Here is a 21,889-nt window from a genome sequence, read left to right as displayed (position 1 = left end):
ACGCACACACACACATACACATATACAACACAAACACACACAAACAGATTCACCCCCCCAACTCAACTAAGTGTCTACCTTCTCTCTGTAAATTAGATTCAAGAAGGTAAATTGATCTTTTTTTAGTTGTTATTGGATAAGAGTTCTTTGGTAAGGGAAACTATGGCGTCTTTCCGTCTCAGAGACTTTATTGGTTACTGTTGTAGATAGATAGATAGATAGATAGATAGATAGATAGATAGATAGATAGAGGCAGAAGATTGCAAGGTATCAAATAAAATCAGAACAAATATTAATGCTCACGAAACTACACACAGTAATAATAATTTACAAACAAACAACTGACGAAACAAGAGATTCAGTCGAAGAAAAAAAAAACAATGACTTTTTTTAATACCTACAACATTTGATTGACTGGTTGATTTTTTTTATTGATTTTTTTTTTTGTTAAACAGGAACTTTATTAGGTGAGGTCTCTTTCTTTTCTTTTTTTCTCCTGAACTTCACCAACAAAGTGAAAGAGTTAATTATTTAGTGCGGGACGCTCGGTGGGTCTTACAAATGTCAGGTGTCTGTCTGTCTGTCTGGTAGAACTGCGTCTTCAATCCTCCTCCACTGTCGCCTCCTCCTCCTCCTCGTCCTCCTCCTCCTCCTCCTTCTCCTCCTCTTCTTCTCCCTCCTCCACTTCCTCCCCTTTCGCCTCCACCTTTGTGTCTTTCTTTTTCCCCCCTTCGCCGCCATCTCCTTTTCCTCCTCTTCTTGCTCATTTGTCACCTCCTTTTCTTCCTCCACCGCCTCCTCCTACTCTCCTCCTCCTCCTCCTCCTCCTACTCCCTCCCTACTACCCCTCCTCCACCACCTGCACCTCCTTCACATCCTCTCCCCCGACCAGGTGATGCGCGTCTCTACGTCTCTACTCAATAGCGCTGAAAATACTACCTAAAAACACATAGGTTCTTTCAATATACAAAACATAGATAAAGAGTAAAGTTTGTTATGTTCACCTCTAACCTTTACTCATTGACCCTTAGAGTATTATATATGGGCTCTTGAGGGAGACTGTAGAATATATTGTCATACCCTGTGAGTAGGATGATTTAACACCTTGAGTACAATGGCTTCATCCTTAAGTACGATGACTTAACCCCTCGAGTTCGATAATTTAACCCCTCGAGTACGATGCTTTGGACGGATTGGTTTAATCCTTTGAGTACGATGCCTTAAATTATCGTACTTCAGGGGTTAACGTTATCGTTCAAAAGGGGTTAACGTTCTCGTACTCAAGGGGTTAACGTTATCGTACTCAAGGGCATAATTTAACGAAAGACTCGCACTGTCGCATCAATAAGACCTCAGTTTTATTATTAAGGACCTAATAAGCACCATTTCGTATATCAAGGTGATTATTAGCGCCCTTTGAGATCCCAATTTTACCATTAAGCATCCAATTTTGAATATTAGTACTCCCCATTTTAAACATGATCAGCCCAATTTTCACCTTAAAGCTCCCAAATTGGCAACGAAGCGAGTTCAATTGGGTAATTAAGCTCACAATTTTACCAATGCCATCTAATTCAAGCATTAGCTCCCACTTTAATCTTGCTACCCAATTTGAGTGTTTACCACCCACTTTAACCATTAGCACCCAATATAACCCACTAGTTTACGTGATGTGAAAAAAAACTGAACTTTATAGGGACAGATCCAAGCACACTGTATATGCGGTGGCACAGCACTTTATCTCTGATGACAAGATAACTGATATACTACGACTGTATCCTCACTACGCATCTAGTACCTAATCAAAATTCTATGTACCGACTTAAACAAACAATGTACTGGAAATACTCTGCAACACTCAATGCCACTGATCCTTCATCACTGATCCTTCATCATTGATCCTTCATCACTGATCATTTTTGCGATATCGCTCACAGGATGAGCATGGGGTGCACAATAAAGTAGCTGCTGTCCGCGACAAAATTTAATTCAATTCACCCAATTTAACCAATACCACCCAATTTAACCAATACCACCCAATTTAACCACTACCATCCAATTTAACCACTACCATCCATTTTAGTCAATAGTCCAAATATCGGCCCCTTACCAACCTAATATAACCACTACCACCCCAATTTCAGCCCCTTACCACCCAATTTCAGCCCTTATCACCCAATTTCAGCCCTTACTACCCAATTTCAGCCCCTTACCACCCAATTTCAGCCCCTTACCACCCAATTTCAGCCCCTCACCAGCCGTACTTAGTCACCATTACAATACTACACTTTATCAGTTTGCCACTCACTGCTGTTTTAACTGGCCTGGCTAAATTAATTATCTGCCACGCTCAGCTCATTACAGTCGCTGTTAATTAGATTTTGGGTCATTTAAAGGGGCCAGCTCTGTGCCGGTGACAACTTGGCTGTTCAGTCTCAGTAATTAAAGAGAGTATTTTTTTACACCTGTCTTTGTGGGGATTGTCTGTGTGGGGGTTGTCTGTGTGGGGTTGTCTGTCTGTGGGGTTGTGTCTGTGTGGGGGTTGTCTGTGTGGGGTTGTCTGTATGTGTGGGGAGTTGTCTGTGTGGGGTTGTCTGTGTGGGGGTTGTCCACTGTGGGGTTGTCTGTGTGGGGTTGTCTGTGTGGGGGGTTGACCTCCTGTGTGGGGGTTGCATGTCTGTGTGGGGGGACTGCTTGTGTCTGTGTGGGGGTTGTCTGTGTGGGGTGTCTGTGTGGGGGTTGTCTGTGTGGGGGCCTGTCTGTGTGGGGTTGTCTGTGTGAGGTTGTCTGTGTGGGGTTGTCTGTGCAGGGGTTGACTGTGTGTGGGGTTGTCTGTGTGGGGGTTGTCTGTGGGGACTGCCTGTGGTGGGGTTGTCTGTGTGGGGGTTGTCTGTGTGGGGATTGTGTCTGTGTGGGGGTTGTCTGTGTGGGGGTTGTGTGTGTGGGGGGTTGTCTTATTATTGGGGGTTGTTGTCTGTGTGTGGGGGGTTGTGTGTCTGTGTGGGGGGTTGTCTGTGTGGGGTTGTCTGTGTGGGGTTGTTGTCTGTGTGGGGGTTGTCTGTGTGGGGTTGTCTGTGTGGGGTTGCAATGTGGGGTTGTTGTCTGTGTGGGGGTTGTCTGTGTGGGGGGTTGTCTGTGCTGGGGTTGTCTGTGTGGGGTTGTCTGTGTGGGGTTGTGTCTGTGGGGGTTGTCTGTGTGGGGTTGTGTGTGTGGGGTTGTGTGTGTGGGGGGTTGTGTCTGTGGCGAGAGTTGTCGTGTGAGGTTGTCGTGTGAGGTTGTCTGTGGGGTTGTCTGTAGTGGGGGTTGTCTGTGTGGGGGTTGTCTGTGTGGGGTTGTCTGTGTGGGGTTGTGTGGGTTGTCTGTGTGGGGGTTGTCTCTGTGTGAGGGTTGTCTGTGGGGTTGTCACAGCTGTGGGAGGTTGTCTGTGTGAGGTTGTCTGTGTGTGAGGTTGTCGTGTGAGAAATTTGTCCTGTGTGGGGTTGTCTGTGTGGGGTTGTCTGTGTGGGGTTGTCCGTGTGGGGGTTGTCCGTGTGTGGGTTGTCTGTGTGGGGTTGTCTGTGTGGGGTTGTCTGTGTGGGGTTGTCTGTGTGAGGTTGTCTGTGTGGGGGAGTTGTCTGTGTGTGGAGGTTGTCTGTGTGTGTCTGTGGGGGGTTGTCTGTGTGGGGGGTTGTTGTTGTCTGTGTGGGGGTTGTGTCTGTGTGGGGTTGTGTCTGTGTGCAGGGTTGTGTGTCTGTGTGGGGGGGTTGTCTGTGTGGGGAGTTGTCTGTGTGGGGAGGTTGTCTGTGTGTGGGGGTTGTCTGTGTGTGGGGTTGTGTCTGTGTGGGGGGAGGTTGTCTGTGTGGGGGTTGTTGTCTGCCAGGGGGTTGTCTGTGTGGGGGTTGTCTGTGGAGGTTGTCTGTGTGGGGTTGTCCGTGTGGGGTTGTCTGTGTGTGGGGTTGTCTGTGTGGGGTTGTCTGTGTGGGGTTGTCTGTGTGGGGGTTGTTGTCTGTTTGGGGGGTTGTCTGTGGGGGGTTGTCTGTGTGGGGGATTTGTCTGTGGGGTTGTCTGTGTGAGGTTGTCTGTGTGTGGGGAGGTTGTCTCTGTGTGGGGGGTTGGCCCTGTGTGGGGGTTGTCTGTGTGGGGGTTGTCTGTGGGGTTGTCTGTGGGGTTGTCTGTGTGGGGGTTGTCTGTGTGGGGGTTGTCTGTGTGGGGGTTGTCTGTGTGGGGTTGTCTGTTTGGGGGTTTGTCTGTGTGGGGACATGTGGGGGTTGTCTGTGTGGGGGGGTTGTCTGTGTGGGGTTGTCTCTGTGTGGGGGTTGTCTGTGTGGGGGGTTGTCTGTGTGGGGGTTGTCTGTGGGGGTTGTCTGTGTGGGGTTGTGTTGTTGTCTGTGGGGGGTTGTCTGTGTGGGGGTTGTCTGTGTGGGGGGTTGTCTGTGTGGGGTTGTCTGTGTGGGGTTGTCTGTGTGGGGGGTTGTCTGTGTGGGAGGTTGTCTGTGTGGGGGGGTTGTCTCTGTGTGGGGGTTGCTCTGTGGGGGGTTGTGTGTGTGTGGGGGTTGTCTGTGTGGGGTTGTCCTGCTGTGGGGGGTTGTCTGTGTGGGGGGTTGTCTCTGTGTGAGGGTTGTCTGTGTGGGGTTGTCTGTGTGGGGGGTGTCTGTGTGGGGTTGTGTCTGTGTGGGGTTGTGGGGGTTGTCTGTGGGGGTTGTCTGTGGGGTTGTCTGTGTGGGGTGTCTGTGGGGAGGTTGTCTGTGTGGGGTTTGTCTGTGGGGGGTTGTGTGTGGGGTCTGTGTGGGGGTTGTGTGTGTCCGTGTGGGGGTTGTTGTCTGTGTGGGGTTGTCTGTGTGGGGGTTGTCTGTGTGGGGGTTGTGGCTGTGTGGGGGGTTGTTGTTGTGTGGGGAGTTGCTCATGGGAGGTTGTCTGTGGGGGTTGTCTGTGTGGGGTGTCTGTGGGGTTGTCCAATGTGGGGTTGTCTGTGTGGGGTTGTCTGTGTGGGGTTGTCTGTTTGGGGGTTGTCTGTGTGAGGGTTGTCTGTGGGAGGTTGTCTGTGTGGGGTTGTCTGTGGCAGGGGGTTGTCTGTGTGGGGGGGTTGTCTGTGTGGGGTTGTCTGTGTGGGAGGTTGTCTGTGTGGGGGTTGTCTGTGTGGGGTTGTCTGTGTGGGGGGTTGTCTCTTATTGAGGTTGTCTGTGTGAGGGTTGTGTTGTCACCGTGTGGGGGGTTGTTTGTGTGGGGACTGTCTTTGGGAGAGTTATTTTTGTCTGTGGGGTTGAGGGATTTTGTTTATATAATAATAATAATAATAATAATAATAATAATAATAATAATAATAATAATAATAATAATAATATTAATTAGACCTGTTGATCAAGATAATCAGTGTATATAATGTGTCACAAATATGATGCCCAAAGGAACGGACAGGTAAGCACTAGTTGGAATATTGGAATATTACAACGCTAGGAATGGGAATTTGGGAATCGTCGTATTTAAACACACACACACACACACACACACACACACACACACACACACACACACACACGGTTCCATCAATGCACCTATTGCCTTTCAATGAACAAGCTGTTATGCAAATTACCGAAAATCCACTAATTGCATAACCTTTTAGCATATTCATTATCACTAATTATCTCTTGTCTCGTGGTAATTACCTGTAGTTCTCTTCCATTTACCTGTGGTTCAGAAGCTACACGTCATCTGTACAGTGCTGCAGTACACTTGTGGTCCGGTGTGAGTGAATTGATGTATGTTTTTTGTGTTCCAGGTAAGTCAGCAGTGACGGTCCTGGTGAAGGTGTTCGTCACAGGTGGGTGAGAGTGATTATTTTAATCATCATTATCATCATTATCATCTTCATCGTCATTATCATCACCATCATCGGCCAGTATCAGGTCATTCTCAAGTGAAGGACTTCCTCTCTTGTACATACTGTATATAAATAAATATATATATATATATATATATATATATATATATATATATATATATATATATATATATATATATATATATATATATATATATATATATACAAGGGCGTCACTGTGGGTGCATGATCCAGGTATATGCTTATAATACAAGGAAAGAAAAAATTACATGAAAGCGCTTGGGAACTTCGTGTTTTCTTCTTTCCTTGTGATTTATCTATATATATATATATATATATATATATATATATATATATATATATATATATATATATATATATATATTTATATATATAGTGTTATGATGTGGTGTGGCAGTGTTGTGGTGTGGTGTAGTGTGGCAGTGTTCCCCGATGAAGCGCTGTAGGTAGTCGCGTCTCACCGCTGGTAGGTAATTGGGTGTCACAGCAAGAAGAAGCCTAGAGGTAAACACAGAGAGGGGAGAGCAGTCTGACACGCGGTCCCGAGGCGTAAGACTGCCAGGACAAACAGACAAGGTTCTTTAAACGGTCGTACAGTCGGTTTTTTCTCTTAACTAAGTATTAAGAAGGCTCCAATTCTCAAAGGTTCTTACGTTTCTTCTTACCAGCCCCAATGGATTATGTGAGGAGGCATTGACTTGGCTTAAATTCTCGTAAGTGAGGTCGTATGTTAATATATCAAACGAGAGACTTCGTTATCATTACTATCCTGGATTCTCAGTCGTCCGTAAATTGCAATTTTCCCCTTAGTCGATTTGTTTGAATTCTCGTAATTGGATCACGAAATGTAAAAGACAAAAACGTATTATCAAAATTTCCCAAGGGTTTTTTCTACCTTAATGTGATATGTGGGGAAGAATCTGATCGGTTCCTTAACATACGACATAAAGATGGATTCTCTAATACTTTCTTAAGTTACAAATGGATTCACTTAATGTACATAATAAATATGGTTTCACGGAGACTTGTAGGAGAATTTCCGCTTGACCGGTGATTAATGAAACTACCTCATTTAAGCTTCTCCACAATAATGGCAGCTATTATGGTGCCTACACGGCTTCAACACTCATCACATGTTACAGGTGTGAAAGTCCTGGATCTCTCTCTCTCTCTCTCTCTCTCTCTCTCTCTCTCTCTCTCTCTCTCTCTCTCTCTCTCTCTCTCTCTCTCTCTCTCTCTCTCTCTCTCTCTCCTTCAAGCAGGCAGGTGTGTCAACAGGTGTCTGGCGTGGCTGGTCTATCACACAAAATATTTACACCCACAAAAAGTGTGTGTGTATGTATATATGTGTGTGTGTGTGTGTGTGTGTGTGTGTGTGTGTGTGTTTCTCGAGTCAACAAGTCTATTTTCACTTCCCCATCTCGCTTACCATCTGGCGGAGGATGCCATCAAACTTTGAAGACTCAGGAGAGAAGAAAATTGCATCTTACAGCCATCAGGTTTATAATAACAAACAGTCTCTTCAACTCTTGGTTGTCTGCGATGTTGAGCCTGGGGATGGCTGGGAAAGGTGCAATGAGGCGGCGGTCGTAGTGCTCTACCTGTTCACCTCCAGTATATTTTCCTGGTGGATGGTGAAGTGGTGGTGGTAGGTGGTAAGTGGTGGGTGGTTGTGGTAAGTGGTGGGTGGTCGTGGTAAGTGGTGGGTGGTCGTGGTAGTGGTCGGTGGCGGCAGGTGAGTGATAGTGGTTGGTGGTGGTAGGTGGTGGTGGGTGTTGGTGGTAAAAGATGGTGGTGGTATGTGGTGGTGATAGGTAAGTGGGTGGTGGGTAGTGGTGGTGGTGTAAGTTGGTGTTTGTGGTAGTGCTGGTGGGTGGTAATGGTAGATATAATTAGTGGTGGTTGTATTATTAACACTGGAAGGTAATGATGATTGCTTAAGTTAGGTTAAAGGTTTGTCATCTTAAATTAGGTAGATTAAGTAAACTCAAGTTTGGTTACGTTAAATAAGGTTGCTTCTCTCTCTCTCTCTCTCTCTCTCTCTCTCTCTCTCTCTCTCTCTGCCTCGATCACTTGGACAGGCGTGTTAAGAGAGGAAGATAGGGAAGTAATTCTAACTGTCACCTCCAGAACTTGACGTGTCTCTCTCTCTCTCTCCCTCTCTCTCTTATTCTCTCACTGTCTCTCTCTCTCTCTTCCTAAGTTTTATTCTCTCATTCTACCCATGTCTCTAGTTTTCTCTTTCTCTTTGTTTTTACCTCTCTCTCTCTCTCTCTCTCTCTCTCTCTCTCTCTCTCCTCTCCTCTCTCTCTCTCTCTCTCTCTCTCTCTCTCTCTCTCTCTCTCTCTCTCCCTCTCTCTCTCCCTCTCTCTCTCTCTCCAGCAGAGATGCTAATGAATATGATGTATTTCCTTCTTTGTGTACGAACCTCTGTCCTGCATGGCAGTGAACAGTGGCATTACCCACATGAATCTGACCTATATATAGTGTCAATGAATATGATGCATTCTTTGTGTACGAACCTCTGTCCTGTATGGCAGTGAAGAGTGACATTACCCACATGAATCTGACCGACGTATATGTATGTATGTATGTGTGTATGTGTGCATATGTGTATATATATGTACATGTATATGTGTATGTATATGTGTATATGTATGTATATGTGTATGTGTGTGTGCACATATATGTATATGTACTGTCAATGAATATGATGCATCTCTTTGTGTACGAACCTCTGTCCTGCATGGCAGTGAACAGTGACATTACCCATATGAATCTGACCTCTATACATTTATAGCTGTTAATGAATATGATGTATTTCTTTCTGTATGAACCTCTGTCCTGCGTGACAGTGAGAAGTGATACCACCCTTAGTGTCAAGACCTGACTGAATTACTCAGAATAGTCAAACTGTACTACAAGCTCTGCCAATAAATTTGTTAAACTAAAAACTCTCTCTCTCTCTCTCTCTCTCTCTCTCTCTCTCTCTCTCTCTCTCTCCTAGGGTCGTGGCCACTTGGTCGTCACCAGCAGAACACGATAAAAACTGAACAGCGGAGATGGTCAAGAGGGTGAGAGGTGGAAGTGAGGGTGAAGAGTGTGGGGGTGGTAGGGTAAGGGGAGGGGGATGGTGTGAGGGTGATGTAGGGTAGGAGGGAGAGGGGGAAGGGAGGTAGAGATGGGGTAGGAAGGAGAGGGAGAGGTAGAGTAGGGGGGATAAAGTGTGAGGGAGAGGTGGGGTGAGGGAGAGGTGGGGTGAGGGAGAGGTAGGGTAGGAGGGAGAAGGTGTATGGTAGAGGTTGATGGAAGGGCGATGAAGAGAGTTAGAAGAAGAAAGAACGAAGAGTATACGTGTTTGAAAAGGAGGGAGAGAGTGAGGTGTGGGAGGGAGAGAGAGAAGAAAAGGGAGAGGGAGGGTGTTTGAGAGAAAGAGAGAGAAATAATTTATTTGAAAGAGAGAAAAAAAAATAAATAATAATAACAATAATAATAATAATAATAATAATAATAATAATAATAATAATAATAATAATAATAATAATAATAATAATTAGAAGAAGAAGAAGAAGAAGAAGAAGAAGAAGAAGAAGAAGAAGAAGAAGAAGAAGAAGAAGAAGAAGATCGAAAACAACAGACAGACAGGCAGACTCACAGACATAGACATGCAGACAAACACTCACAGACAGAGGCAAAACATCCCTGCCTGCCACCCACGACATAGCTTTAAGACACGAAAAACCATAACACCTCACCCACCTCCCCCCTCGAGTCCCACAACCTCTGTTAACATGGAAGGTCTGCCACCGAGTCTTTGTTGGCGATGATTCCAGGCCGCTGTGAGCTGGAGGCGAAATATATATATATCTCTCTCTCTTGTCGAGTAACTTCTGGGGCACGGGTGTGTGGGGGGGAGCTAGAGGGTGGGTAGGTTGGTGGGTTGGTGAATGGGTGGATGGGTTGGTAGTTGGTGGATGGGTGAGTGGAGGGGTTTGTTGGTAGCGAGTGGATGGGTGAGTGGATGGATGTGGGTGAAGGGGTAGGTTGATGGGCAGGTGGATATTGCCTTCTACGGGAGGAAAATTCACTTCCACTTCCACCTTAACTCTTGGACGCAATTTGGTGATAGTGTGAGTCTTAGTTATGGTTCCTTAGGTTCCTAGTTGTAGGTCCTTCTTCAGGTGGTGACTCCTTCTTCAGGGGGTAATTCCTTCAGGTGGTGATTCCTTCTTCAGGTGGTGACTCCTTCTTCAGGGGGTGATTCCTTCAGGTGGTGATTCCTTCTTCAGGTGGTGACTCCTTCTTCAGGGGGTGATTCCTTCAGTGGTGATTCCTTCTTTAGGTGGTAGCTCCTTCAGGTGGTGACTCCTTCAGGGGGTGACTCCTTCTTCGGGTGGTGGCTCATTCTTCAGGTGGTGACTCTTTCTTCAGTGGGTGACTCCTTCAGGTAGTGACTCCTTCAGGTGGTGACTCCTTCTTCAGGGGGTGACTCCTTCAGGTGGTGAGTCCATACTATTCCCAAGTGTCACTTCAAAGGCTCAAATTTTTCCACATAATTACACTCATCCCTGATGGGCCTTCACGTGTTCTAATAGGTTAAGGTCTTTGATGTTACCTTACTGAAAATATAACTTTTATAATTCCATGCTTCCGGGGCTACGAGTAGTCTGCCTGTGACCTGCACTCTTGACCTAACTGATGGAAAATATTCTTGCATGTGGGATTTTGTTTTTCTTCAAGTGCGATTTATTCCAAACAATGGTTAATTCTTCATCACATTTGTTTATCCATCTCTCCTCCATTCCTTCAGTTCCTACAGCCACTCTGCTATTCTTACCACCGTCCCTTCCTATCCTATATTTCATCCATTCTTAGTCTTCCTATTCCCTTCTTCCTAATATGTTTATCATCCCGTCCTTATCTCTACTTCATTCCCTTTCATTCATCATTCATTTTTCTAATCTTCATTCCATATCATGTATCTAGTCGGACTCCCTTCCCTCCTTCTACTGCATAATTATACCCTCCTCTATCTCCCTCCATTTTATCTCCTATCTTCCTCTCTCTTTCCTCCCTCCTATTTCTTCACATCTGGCTCCTCCTTCCTCCTTTCCCTCCATCTCTCCACCTCTTCCTTTCCCCCTTATCCCTCCCTCTTCTCTCCACATCGCGGTCAACTCTCTATTGATAGCGACTTCTCTTCTTATCTTGTTGACAAATTGCTCCTCTATTCACTCGTCTTCCTCTCCTTCGCTCGTAAAATAACGGAAATGGAATAAGAAAATTTAGAAAGAGATCTGCAATTTTCGAGCTGTATTTAGGCCTATATTTACCCTACCAATAGGCCTGTTTACGAGTCGTTCCCTTCCGCCTGCAGCCTTGTATAGGATTCGGGAAAGGTTCGTGCGTTCAGTTTCCACCCCTCTAACTGTGTTCGTTCTTCAATGGTTCTTTTACGTTCATTTAATATTTTAGCTAGCTGGAGTAATGAGAGCACTTCTAAATACTCCCATTGAGCAACGACACAAAGCTGCTGATCCAAATGGCGTCGAGTTTGCTCAAAGACTCTGTCGCAAATTACATATGGACTTTTAGCTATAGTTAGAAGGAATATTTTTGGCCCGGATGAATCTTTGAGAACACGACTCCTGATGGATCTCCTTCTCGTACAGTGGTGAAGAGTTAATGGCCCGGGAGAGAGGGAAGATGGAATAGGGAGGGAGAGAAGATGGAATGGAGAGAGGGTCAGAGAACGGAAGGATAAGGGGAGGAAGAGGAGGGTAATGGGAGACAACTTGGAGGGGAGGTAAGGGGAGGGTGAAGGAAGATAACTCAGAAGGGAGGTAAAGAGAGGGTAAGGAGGTGAAAGGAAGGAGGAAAGAAGAATAAGCAGGTGGAGGGAAGAAGGAAGGGGGGATAAGGAGATGGAGGGTGGAGGAAGGAAAGACAGATTATAGAGTGAGGGAAGGAGAGAGAGAAGTAAAAAGGAGCTAAGAAATGAAGAGTGGAAGAAGACGTGAAGGGGAAAACTGAAGATAGGAGACGAAATAGATGAAGAAGAATAAACGAGGATAAATTAAAAAAATGAGAAATGGTAAATGAATGGGTGAGAGAGGGTCTGAGAGAGGAAGGAAAGGAGCAGAGAATGAGAAAAGGAGTCAGTGACGGAGATATTAAATGAGAAAGGAAAATGGAGAGAGTGAAAGAGAAATTAAGAGACGATGAAAGAAAGAGAGATAACGAGGCAACAAGTGAGGGAAGGAGTGAATGAGTTAGGGAGGGCGGGGGAGGGGGAGGAGGGATGCTTAGTCAGAGAAGGAGGGAGGGAGGGGGTGAAGAGTGAGGAGGAAGGGGTGTGTGAATCAGGAGAGAAGAAGAAAGAGAGGGAAGGGGTGTATGAGTTAGTAAGGGAAAGGGTGTAAAAGTTAGGGAGGGAGAAAGGAAGTGAGTTAGGGAAGGATGAGGAAGGGAGTGAATAAATATGCAAGATGAAGGAAGGGAACTAGGGAGAGAAAAGGGGAGTGAAGGAATTGAGGGAAGGAAGGAGAGGGGAGGAAGAGAGGGGGAGAGATAATGACATACACTCACATCTCATTCCCTGGTGCATCACCTCCACCCACCTGCCCCTCCACCATCACCTCCACCCACCTGCTCCCTCCACCATCACCCTCCACCACCTGCTCCTCCACCATCACCTCCACCCACCTGCTCTCTCCACCATCACCTCCACCCATGCTCCCCCCCACCTCCACCCACCTGCCTCCACCATTCTCCTCCTGCTCTCCACCATCTTCCCACCCACCTGCCCTACACCTCTGTCTCCCTGCCACTCAGCATTGGGAGGCCACCTGGTTTATGGTGAAGGGGTGGTGAGGGAGGTGATGAGGGGGATGTAATGGGTGTGTGGTGGGGAGGTAGAGGGAGGTGTGGGTGTGAGGTGGTGGGAGGGGGAGGTGTGTGTGTGGGGTGTGGGTGAGGGAGGTGGGAGGGGGAGTGTGGGAAGAGTGTGTGGGAGGGGTGGGTGAGGGGAGGTGTGGTGAGGGTAAGGTGTGGTGAGGGGAGGTGTGTGGTGAGGGAAGGTGTGTGGTGAGGGGAGGTGTGTGGTGAGGGGAGGTGTGTGGTGAGGGAAGGTGTGTGGTGAGGAGAGGTGTGTGGTGAGGGAAGGTGTGTGGTGAGGGAAGGTGTGTGGTGAGGGGATATGTGGTGCAATTGAGGGGATTTGGCGAGGTGGTTTAGAAGGGGAAGTTGTCTCAAGATGGGGGAAGCTATCACGCAATCACCTCACCCTCTTCATCTTCCTCCTTTTTTCTAACCACTGTCCTCTATCTCTTCCTACGTGCTCTCCACCTTGCTTTCTCTTCTTCTCCTTTCTCTTTCCCTTCAACCCTCTCTTTTAATCTTTCTAACTCTTGTTCTCCATCTCCCTCTCCTTCATGTTCTTCTCGTCTCTTCTTCACTCTTTATTCTTCGTATTTTCCTCCTTCTTCTATTCTCCTTTCCTTCCTGTTCTTCCCCCTTCTCCTTTCCTTCCTGTTCCTTCTCCTCCTCCTCCCTGTCAACATGCTGCGAGGCTCTACTGCCAGCTACATTCATGAAGTCCACCCAACTTGACCACATATTTATAAATAATGACACCACATATAACAGGTAATGTATACACTCTCCCAACACACACATATTTATATAATACCAGCAGCGTCAGTCTTGTGTATATAAGAATTATTATGTAGGGCCTTGTAACATATTAGACTACATTATTTGTGTGTCATATGATAATATTTACAGTAGATATTGTTATGTGGGTGTTTGTGATATATTTGGCTATATTTTCAAACGATAATATTTATTGTAGGTAATTTATTAACCTTCTTAAAGCTTGATAGAAAGTATGTAATATAACAGCAATATATGTATTTTTTAATGTGTTCCAGACTTTGTGTTTGCGTTCTTGTTACACGTTCTTGACATACTTGTGTGTGTAATGAGGGCAAACATTATATGCATTGCCACTAATTTATTGTAAGTTCTTGGTACACTAATTTACTGTACTACGTCTCAGTGTGAAGAATTTATTCTCTGTGATTACCTACGTATTTTTGTCCTGGTCGTGCTGGAGGTAAACTGCTGGAGACGTGGAAATGTTATTTATTCGTCTGTCCGTCAGGTGTTTGTTTGTGTCCGTCCGTGCTTGTTTGTGTCCGTCCGTGCTTGTTTGTGTCCGTCCGTGCTTGTTTGTGTCCGTCCGTGTTTGTTTGTGTCCGTCCATGTTTGTTTGTGTCCGTCCGTGTTTTTGTTTGTGTCCGTCCGTGTTTGTTTGTGTCTGTCCGTGCTTGTTTGTGTCCGTCCGTGAGTGTTTGTGTCCATCCGTCGAGATATTTGTAAACGCGATAACTTGAACAACTATGAGTAGATTTTGCTGAAACTTGGTATATACAGTAGATATAATATAAGAAAATATATTATAGGATCGATTAGCTCTTATTTTTCCTCCGTGTTTTGGGGAGTTGTGTCTTGTTGTGTCTCCATGGCGACGGGGTATAATTGCAGTCACTTAATTATTTCATGACACGTTAACAAATATTGTAAAATACAGAAGATTTATCACATTTTATTAAATTCTGTAAACTACTCCTAACACCCGTCATTAAACACCACATCACCCATTAGTAATAAGTCCTCCCCCATAAACGCAGCATTACCCATCAGCATTACGTCCGCCCCCATAAACACCACATCACCCATTAGTAATAAGTCCTCCCCCATAACGCAGCATTACCCATCAGCATTACGTCCTCTCTCATAAACGCAGCATTACGTCCGCCCTCATAAACACAGCATTATCCATCAGCATTACGTTCTACGCCCCCCTTCCGTAAAACATAACTAAACATTAACCCAGAAGCTGTTTACATCCTCAAGTACCTTCGGAAATGTATAAGGATTCATTTAGGATATTCCCTCATACGATCACTATATCGGGGAGCTAGTTGAGGAATATTTATATGAGTGTTTAATATTCCTCTCGTTGAACCTCTCTGTGTATATCTTCCTTGCTCCTGACATCAACAAAGATGACCTGGTGTATGTATCGCCATTATCTCTCTCTCTCTCTTTTTTATAACCTCTATGGCCCGACAAATACCACATCATCCTGCTAACCAAACTCAACCACCTCCTCTTTATCCACTGGAGGTATGTCAGGCTCAGGGGTTGAGCTGCCATCGATGGCCCTCCCCCCTGCTGCCTACCTCCTGCTTCCTGCCTTTTCCCTCCTCCCGCTGTCTACCTCCTGCTGCTACCTTCCGCTGCTTTCTAGTGTCTCGTGCTGCTTTCTCCTACCTCTTGTTGTCTCCCTCTGCCTCTTGCTGCCTCCCCCTGCCTCTTGCTGCCTCCCCCTGCCTCTTGCTGCCTCCCCCTGCCCCTTGTTGCCTCTTCCTGTATTTTCCTGCCTCCTAACTCATGCTGCCTCCCCCTGCTTCTGCTGCCTCCTTCTACCTCGTGTAATCTTCTCCTGTCTCGTCATTCTACTGCCTCTTGTCTCCACCTACTTTCTCCTTGGTTGAGTTAAGGCAAGAAGACCATCCTTGTTGTCGACTATTGAGAGTAAGAGTTAGCTTACAGTCGCCACCTGAGGACTTGCACCTGTATAAGGGTACTATACACACTAACGCCTGTTGGATATTTTAAGAAATACGGCCTTACAGTACTTCGTTTATTTTCACTTATCTAGGAAAATGCTTCTATTGATGCCTGTTTATGATTACAAAAATAGAATCACCTGAAGATTAAACAATCAAGCTTATTTCACCTTATGATGAAACACTAACCTAACCTCACCTGACCTAACCTCACCTGACCTAACCTAACCTAACCTAACCCAACCTAACCTAACCTAACCTAACCTAACCTAACCTAACCTAACCTAACCTAACCTAACCTAATCTAACCCCCCAAAAAAGTATTCCTAAGTTAAATCTTGTGTACTTATATTAATTAAATAAGTGTAAATATGTACTTACTCATACAGCCGGATATTCAGGTCGATAGAAACAGCCTATTAATTATGGCTTACCTGGATTGTTGAAGATCTAGTTGTTTACAAAAATGTTATTACAGGTCCGCTTTAAAAACAATCCACTGCGTTGTAGGTTATTGTTATTATTGTTGTTATTATTAGGTTTATTATTTTAGTTATTAGTAGTTGTATTATTGTTGTTGTTATTTTTATTATTATTATTATTGTTGTTGTTGTGGTGGTGGTGGTTTGGTGGTTTGGTGGTGGTGGTGGTTTGGTGGTGGTGGTGGTTTGGTGGTGGTGGTGGTTTGGTGGTGATAGTGGTGGTGATGGTAATGGTGGTGAATATGCTTTGGGTGATAGGATGGTGATGATAATGATGTTTACGATGATATTAATGATCTTGATGGTGATGATGATGATGATGATGCTCGTGATGGTGGTGATTATAAGGTGATGACGATTATTTTTGATGGTGATGGTGGTGATGGTGATGATGGTGATAGAGATAGTAATAATGTTGTACTCTCAAAAACTCAGGTGTGTGTGTGTGTGAGGGAGATAGGCGTCTAACTTCACAATACACCTGAATGTTTATACCTGTTTAATTAAGCTCAGGCTATTTATATTAAGCAGGACATTATTATTTAAGCATTTCGGGACCTTAAGGAGACGCCATGACCAGCACTGTACTCGACTGTACTTTTATTACTCAACTGTAAAATTAGGTACCCACTCTGAAACCAGTTCGAACTAACGAATTTTGCGGTAGAAGGAAATAACCACTCGGCTACCGCATCCACATACATACATAAATACATACATACAGTACATACATACATACATACATACATACATACTACATACATACATATACTCAGGAAAACTCTAAAATGACTCCCTAATTGTTAATGATCTCGTGTTTACAGTTTTATTCCTATAGTCATTAACTTCACTTTCACGTAATTATGCCAATTATCGGTCATCATTACTGTGTTTATTAACGTTTCTCTTCTTCTTCTTCTTCTTCTTCTTATAATTATTATTATTATTATTTTTATTATTATTATTATTATTATTATTATTATTATTATTTTATTTTTTCTTCTTCTTCTTCTTCTTCTATTATTGTTATTATTATTATTAGAATAAGTCTTATTATTATTAGCATTATTATCATTGTTGTTATTATATTAATATATTTTTTTCTCGTACTTTCTCATAGTCCATTTATCCGTCTTCATTATTACCGATGTTTCTCTTTAGTGTCGTCATCATTACCCTATTATCTCCCTCAATTCCTCCTTCTCTACCCCCATCTTCTCCCACGCCCCGTTATTATCCATTCAGACCTCTTTACCGTTTACTTTACTGCGTCATCATCATCCTTCTCACCTCTTCCTCTAACGATCTCCTTGTCTCCAAACACCTTTTTTCACCCCTTTATTTTCGCCATCATCATCATCATTGTCACTATCACATCATCATCATCATCATCATCATCATCATCATCACCATCACCATCATCACCACCATCATCATCATCACCTTTAGTCTTCTTTTTTATTTCTTCTTGATCTTTTTATTCTATTTCTTCTTCTTGTTTATTTCTTCGTGTCCTTTTTCTTCCTGTTCTTGTTCTTCTATTTCTTCTTTTATTATCATTTTGCTTCATGTTGTTGCTTTTTGTTGTTATTCCTGTGTGTCTTATTCATCCTATTTTGTTTCCTTCAATTATTGTCCTTTGCTGTCTCTCTCTTATTATTATCACTTCCCTCTTATTCCTCTTCACTACATCACTCTTAATCTTCTTCTCTTTCCTCTTCCTTCCTATGACAGTTTTCCTTATCTTTTATCAGATGTATTGAAATATTTCTCTTTCTCCTCCTCTTCGTCTTCGGCATTATCGTCTCAGTTTTATTCCTTCTTTATCAGGTCGTCTATTTCCATCTTCCCTTTCATGTTTATATTCATTTTCATCATCCATCTTAGTTTCCATTCATCTTCTTATCAAATCTTCAGAAATCCTCCTCGTTTTACTCTTCATCGTCTTTCTTATTACACCTTTATCAAGCTCTTTCTATAAATTCCTTCTTTCTCTTTCTCCTATTTCCCTTCATTGCATATCTCCCCCCCCCCCCTATCTCATCGTCTTATCGCCCTCTGTCTCTCATTTACTATCTTCCTCACTCTTTCTCTCTCTCTCTTTCGTATTCACTCACACAATCTCTCTCTCTCTCAACAACCGACAGTTTATATGGGATGACTTGATGTGTCTTATGTACTAAAATACTGCCTATGGGTAAATAAACTTCCCAATTAGAATAAGAAGACTGTTTAAATGTTTATACGTGTAATAAACTGCCCAATTAAACCTGGAGACTTACTGTATATAATAAACGAGCCACTTAAAGTAGTAGACTGACTGTATATAATAAACTGTCCACTTAAAGTAGGAGACTGACTGTATGTACTAAACTGCCCACTTAGAGTCTTGAATATGTAGGGATTGACCAAGAGAGTGGGTTGATTTAGGTTAGCTTAGGGTTAGGTTGGCTTTAGGTTTGGGTTAGTTAGCGTTAAGTTACGTTTGCTTAGGTTAGGTTAGTTTGGGTTAGGTTAGGTCTATAAATTAAATAAACTTGGGTGGGATAATCTTCAAGTATACCAATTCATAATATACACACAACAGCATAAGTTCTTCCCCTTGTGTGGAGTTGAGTTTAAAATGACTCTTGAACTCTCAGGTGTGTTAGGTTTTTGTTGACGCTGGCTTAGAGCTGTTGTGAGTCATGACTGGGAGAGAAAATGATCCCAGGATGCGAAAATAATTTATGAACTGTTTATTGGAAGTTAAAAGGGAGCTTGAGGTGACTTGTGTATTCATCCTCTGCAGGACTCATAGAATATATATTTTTTTTTTACCTGGAGAAGTGTGTTGAGCGTCTTACCTCCTTCACCATCTTTAACACTACCTTCACCATTACCTCCGTTACTACCTCCCCCTCTACCTCCACTACCACCATCTTCATTTCTGCTTCCATCACTATCTCCGTCACTACCTCCTCCACCATCACCTTTTTCACCCCTACCTCTATCCCCTCCACCCTTACTCCCTCCACCAACACCTTCCTCCCTTCACCACAACTACCTTCACCATCACCAACACCACCATCAACTCCACCACCTTCCTCCCTTCACCACAACTACCTTCACCATCACCAACACCACCATCAACTCCACCACCACTACCTCCACCATCAACTCCACCACCACTACTTCCACCAACACCCCACAACTTACTATGCATTCCGGGTCCTGCTGCTCCCCCCTCTGATGCCTCCACTTACCTCTGATGGCGGTGAGGGGCGGGGTGCACCTCCTCCTGCGGCGTTATGGCCTATGAAACATTAAGTCTTCGGCTCCTCTCTCCACCACCCAAAAATATGCTGTGGTTTTTTTCTGGCTCTTTGCTGTGGTGAACTGTTTTGGTGATGGGTTGCTGGGGTAGGCTGCTGTGGTTGGATGGTGTGGTAGGGATGCTGTGGTGGGATAGTGTGGTAGGCTGTTGTGGTGGGATGCTGTGATGGGATAGTGTGGTGGGGATGCTGTGATGGGATAGTGTGGTAGGGATGCTGTGGTGGGATTGTGTGGTGGGGATGCTGTGGTGAGGATGCTGTTGTCGGAGAGTGTGGTGGGATCGTGTGGTAAGCTGTTGTGGTGGGCTGCTGTGGTGGCGGGTTGCTGTGGTGGGATACTGTGGTGGGATGGTGTGGGAGGCTGCTGTGGCGGACTGCTGTAGGGAGCTTTGTGTATGATTATGAGTTGAGGGGAACGTGAAGTAACTTACCACGTTATAGAGGTGATGACTAGTGATGGTTACTTAGCTTATGTGAACGTAAAACTTCATGTGTGTTCACGAGCTAATGGGACCATCAGCTAATTTCTCACGATATTGACACGATGGACAATGATGGCCACTTTGCTGATGGGAACTTGCAACCCCATGTGTAGTGACGAGCTGATGGGAGTTTTAAATCACTCAACACGCTCTTAACCTGATTGAAACGAAGACCTCTTAACTGATGGGAACTTTAACTTTATATGAGATGATGTGCTAATGGGGACGTGAAGTAACTTACACTATAGCTCACGGACACTAGAAAAGATACTTAGCTTTTATATGTGTTATTGATCCGTTGAACATGTGAAGGATATTGATGGGAATTATTCTTGTGTTTATATTAATGATGTGATGAGGACCTGCAATCATGATATCTATGTATGTTTTCGAGTCTATACAAAATTGATGTACGGTAAATGACTGAGTGTACATACGTTGCTGTGTACGTTTTTTAAGTAACAAGTCTGAACTGAAATCTTGTATGCTTATGTACGTTGCTGTAATGATACGTCTTGGAGCTGCTTGAAATTTAATATATAATACTGAGAAGATGAAGACTTGAAAATTACAAAACTTTCTTTACATAAGTGGTGTGTTGACATTTTACATTATACATTGTTAATTGTGAAGATATCCAGTTAAGATTGAAAATATAGTCTCTCTCTCTCTCTCTCTCTCTCTCTCTCTCTCTCTCTCTCTTGCTCTACTTTTTTTCTTGTCCTCATTTTCTCTGTCTCCTTTTTCACAATCTATTTTATTTCTCTCTCTCTCTCTCTCTCTCTCTCTATCAATACCTCCCTTCTCATATTTACTTTCTTATACCAAATGTATTTCTCCTCCTTGTACCACCTCCTCACCCCTTCTCGCCTTCTTATCCTCTCCTCTCCCCTTCTTTCCCCTGCTTCACCATTCCCCCCCCCACGCTGCCGCTCTTCCATCCCTCCCTCCCCTCCTCTCTTCCTCCCTTCTCTCTTTTCTTCCCTGCTGTCCCACTCCCACCCCCTTCTCCACCCCCTCCTCCACTCTGCTTCACACCCTCCTTCCTTCCTTCCTTCCTTCCTCTTTCCCCCACTTGCCTCAATTCCTTCCTTCCCCTTCCTCTACCTCCTTCTCCTTCCCCGCTGCCAGCCTTCCTTTTCCATCTCTTCCACTTGTACCTCCTTCCCCTTCCTCCTTCTCTGCCTAATTCACACTGCATCACATTCTCTCTCCCTCCCTTCCTTTACCTCCTTCTTCATCCCCCACACTGCCTCACCTCCTCTCCCCCTCCCTCTACCTTTCTCTCTCCTCTCCTTTCTCCATCTTCCACCTGCCTTCTTCCTTCCCTTACTTCACCTCCTCACCTCCACTAACACAATTTACTATCACAAAGTTTCTGAGATCCTCTCTCCCCTTTGCCACTATTGTCCTTCATTACAGGATCATGTTGGCGTCTCCTGCGGTATGAACCCTAAACGTTGGGGGTCATAACTTGGTTTACATTCAGGCTCTGGCGGTCATTATTCCGGCTGCCTGACTGTCCTAATGACCCCACCACCAACCCATTCTAGTTGCCGCTACTGGAACGTGACCCAACCGAGTACTGTTTGCTTTGGGGGGACGTACGTAGGACCTATCATGCTTGGTTTGCTTTGCTTGGAGAGAGAGAGAGAGAGAGAGAGAAAGGGACAGACAGACAGACAGACAGAACACACCTTGACACTATCACCCTTAAAAGGAAATTTAGTGGATGGACCAAACCAGAAGACCTCTTTGGGGACAGCGACTCGGGAAAGAATCTTAATCCCAACATCCATTCAGTGTCCGTAAATGGCAGGCTGGAGGATGAGGGGGAGGGAAGAGTGGGGGAGAGGATGAGGAAAAGGGAAGGAGGGAGGGAGGGAGGAGGGGGAGATTCTTGGTGTCAGGCCTTCTACCTTTCACATGCCAACGCCTCTCCCCAGGAGACCAGCTGGGCACTAGAGATGGGGAGAGGATGGCACACTCAATTTAAGGCAGTTGGGATTAGAGGGTGCACAGTGATTCCCCTGGTATACACACACACACACACACACACACACACACACACACACACACACACACACACACACACACACGATCGACTGAGGGGCGCCGGGAAACTTCTGAGTTT

The sequence above is a fragment of the Homarus americanus genome, unplaced genomic scaffold, assembly GCF_018991925.1.
Source record: "Homarus americanus isolate GMGI-L3 unplaced genomic scaffold, GMGI_Hamer_2.0 scaffold6317, whole genome shotgun sequence".
In the NCBI taxonomy this organism is placed as follows: domain Eukaryota; kingdom Metazoa; phylum Arthropoda; class Malacostraca; order Decapoda; family Nephropidae; genus Homarus; species Homarus americanus.
This window is presented reverse-complemented; position numbering follows the sequence as displayed.